We start from the raw sequence: 3,807 nt of genomic DNA on the forward strand, positions 1-3,807 counted from the left end.
GTTGTAACTGGGGTGTCATTCTCCAGGACTGAATGCTTATTTGATGAGGTAAGACTCTCCAGCCCTCTATTCTCCTGCCATGGTGATCCTGGAAGCCTGGGTGGGGTGAGTCAAATGAATATCTGGTGCCGCTGAATCATCACATGGAGTACAGTTGCCCAGACAGTTTTCTAGATTCAAAGTGGACTTTATGTGAGTGAGAAGGAACCATTTACTGTTAAGCCCCTGAGATATTTACATTGTTACTGCAGCATCACCTAGCTTATCCTAACCAGTACAGTGTGGGCTTTTAGCCTGCTATAGCTATAGTCAACTCTTAAAATGAACTGAAATCACTCAGAATATTAGTAGTTAAAATCTCAGCCACCATCCCACAGAGTTCTTGAAGAATAATAAAAATATAGATGGCAATCACTAATAATTATTCCTGCAAAGTAAGCAGGAAGGCACTAATTTCCATTTGAGTTAGTGGCATCTTTGTTAGTGGGAATGGAAGGAAAATACCAATTTTAGTAAATCTGAGGATTACATAATCTGTTTGTTGTGCCATAATTGAAATTGTATGTTTTGCTTAGCAACAGATTCATGAAATGATTTAAAAACAAGTCTTAAATTGTGTTGTAAACTTTTGAATCACAACTCCTCCTCCTTTTCCGTGTACTGCTACTGCTAAGTCACTTCAGTCGTGTCCGACTCTGTGCGACCCCATAGATGGCAGCCCACCAGGCTCCCCCATCCCTGGGACTCTCCAGGCAAGAACACTGGAGTGGGTTGCCATTTCCCTCTCCGATTCGTGAAAGTGAAAAGTGAAAGGGAAGTCACTCAGTTGTGTCCGACTCTTAGCGACCCCATGGACTGCAGCCTACCAGGCTCCTCCGTCCATGGGATTTTCCAGGCAAGAGTACTGGAGTGGGGTGCCATTGTCACAAAAGTTTTCTATCCTCACCTCAAGAAGACAGAACTGCAATTAGAATGTTTGACTATGGCACCCCACTCCAGCAACCCTGGAAACTCCCTGGAGAAGGCAGTCCATGGGGTCACTAAGAGCACTGAGGGACTTCCAGTGCTCTTGCCTGGAGAATCCCAGGAGAATCCCAGGGACGGGGGAGCCTGGTGGGCTGCTGTCTATGGGGTTGCACAGAGTCGGACATGACCGAAGTGACTTAGCAGCAGCAGCAACCCTCCCACCCCTACACAAACAAACTGAAACAGTAAGGAGCTGAATTATCTCACATTTTTAAGAGTCTAGGGGCTTTGTGGGGTTCAGGGCTAGCCCATCCAGCAGCTTGATCACATCATCAAGGACTTAGATTATTTTCTGAAGTTGGTAGTGAGGCAGTACAACAGTTCCAGACATCACATCTACACAGGATGATGTTCAGAAGGTTATAAGAGATCATCCCATCTTGTGTTTCTTACTTACAGAGAGAAAATATTTCCCAGAAGCTACCTCCCATTGGTCAGAAGTGATCACAAGCACAATCCTGAAGCCATCACTGGTGAGAAGGATAAAATCGTCATAATTGGTTGAGAACCATCAGCTCAGGTGTAAGAGGATGAGCATTTGGGTGGAATAGGTATTTGGGGAGTCTATCACAGACATTATTTATATTTCCACTTGGCAAAATTTACAGCTGCAAAATGGAAATAGAGAGAATTTGGGTCATTTTCCCTTTATTCTCCTGGGTTGATCCCTTTTGTCTTAATTCTTCTCTGACTACCAAAGTCAAGATTTTGCAATAGCTTCCTACCTGCCTGCTCCAACTCATCTTGTTCTTCTCCAGTTCATTCTACACACCCCCTGCTAGATGAAGGTTCTTAAAACCCTCTTCTCATGTTGTCACATCTTTACCCAATTATGTCGAATGTCTCTCTTTTGACACTGGTTTTAGGTTTAGACTTCTCTGGGTGCTTTTCTGGGTGGTGTTATCACACCCATCCCACCCACCACTAACAGGTAATACACATTCTTTAAATGCCTCCCTGACTCAACACATCAATTTCTACTTCCATACTTCTGTGTTTTCTCCCATCTTGAACATCCTATTTCATTGTCTCTGTCCAAAGCCTCCACTTTCTCTAACCATCTCAGCCTAATCTTTTTTATATATAAATTTATTTATTTTAATTGGAGGTTAATTACTTTACAGTATTGTATTGGTTTTGCCATACATCAACATGAATCCACCACGGGTGTACACGTGTTCCCAATCCTGAACCCCCCTCCCACCTCCCTTCCCATACCATCCCTCTGGGTCATCCCAGTGCACCAGCCCCAAGCAACCAGTATCATGCTTCGAACCTGGACTGGTGACTCATTTCATATATGATATTATACATGTTTCAATGCCATTCTCCCAAACCATCCCCCCTTGTCCTCTCCCACAGAGTCCAAAAAACTGTTCCATATACCTGTCTCTTTTGCTGTCTCACATACAGGGTTATCGTTACTATCTTTCTAAATTCCATATATATGTGTTAGTATACTGTATTGGTGTTTTTCTTTCTGGCTTACTTCACTCTGTATAATGACTTCCCTGGTGGCTCAGATGGTAAAGCATCTGCCTACAATGCAGGAGACCCAGGTTCGATCCCTGGGTTGGGAAGATCCTCTGGAGAAGGAAATGGCAACCTACTCCAGTACTGTTGCCTGGATAATCCCATGGATGGAGGAGTGTTGTAGGCTACAGTTCCTGGGGTTGCAAAGAGTCGGACACGACTGAGCGACTTCACTTCTTCACTCTGTATAATAGGCTCCAGTTTCATCCACCTCATTAGAACTGATTCAAATGTATTCCCTTTAATGGCTGAGTAATACTCCATTGTGTATGTGTACCACATCTTATCCATTCATCTGCTGATAAACCTAGGTTGCTTCCATGTCCTGGCTATTATAAACAGTTCTGCGATGAACACTGGGGTACACATGTCTCTTTCAATTCTGGTTTCCTCAGTGTGTATGCCCAGCAGTGGGATTGCTGGGTCATAAGGCAGTTCTATTTCCAGTTTTTTAAGGAATCTCCACACTGTTCTCCATAGTTAGCCTAATCTTTATGAAGATTATCTTGGTTAATTGCAGCCCACACTGGTCTCTCCTCACTGAATTCTTATTTCATGTATAGCCAACACCATAACTGATTCTTACTATGTGTTGAGATGCTCTCCCCAATAAATTAGGCATGTCCTGAGAGCAGAGACCATTGTTTTGCTTTATGTCTGTCTCACACCATCTTTGCACAGGTGTCACACCTTATTGATCCTTCAGTCCGTCAGCAAGCAATGACTGAGACCCATTCCTCTATGGTTCCGGTATGACATTAGCACAGATGGAATCTGACAACTTGATCCTATTGGGAAAATTAGCATCAATTTTGCATATTTTGCTTCTCCTATGGGACAGAGAGGGGTCCTCTCTGAGTAAGTTCAGCTCAGCAACAGGGCTGGGAGTTGTTTCTAGCTGTTTCTATCTGCAAGTTTCTAGCCCACTTAGATAACGAAATTTGTATACCTGTTTAGAAGGCCATGCTTTTGGAATTGTTTTCCAGAATAAATACTGAATGTTAACAAGTATTTATCCAAGTCTGTTCAACAATAGACTTCCAATCATGTAAATGTATTTTAGTAGGTACCAACTTTGTTTATTAAAAAAGACTTGAGGGGTCTTCCCTGGTAGTCCAGTAGTTAAAAATCTGTCTTGCAATGCAGGGAAGGGGCTTCCCCTGATGGCAGTAAACAATCCACCTGCCAATCCAGTAGATGCAGGTTTGACCACTGATTCGATCCCTAGGTCAGGAAGACCCTCTGGAG

General features: G+C 43.2%; 1 non-coding gene across 1 annotated transcript; it reads left to right on the top strand.

Annotated features, from left to right (window-relative positions):
• The first annotated feature begins 2,534 nt into the window (after positions 1-2,534).
• Positions 2,535-2,606, top strand: TRNAC-ACA (transfer RNA cysteine (anticodon ACA)). Its single transcript has one exon. It is a non-coding gene; the product is annotated as a tRNA-Cys (tRNA).
• Positions 2,607-3,807: the final 1,201 nt, after the last annotated feature.

The sequence above is a fragment of the Bos mutus genome, chromosome 4 (genome assembly GCF_027580195.1).
Source record: "Bos mutus isolate GX-2022 chromosome 4, NWIPB_WYAK_1.1, whole genome shotgun sequence".
Taxonomy (NCBI): domain Eukaryota; kingdom Metazoa; phylum Chordata; class Mammalia; order Artiodactyla; family Bovidae; genus Bos; species Bos mutus.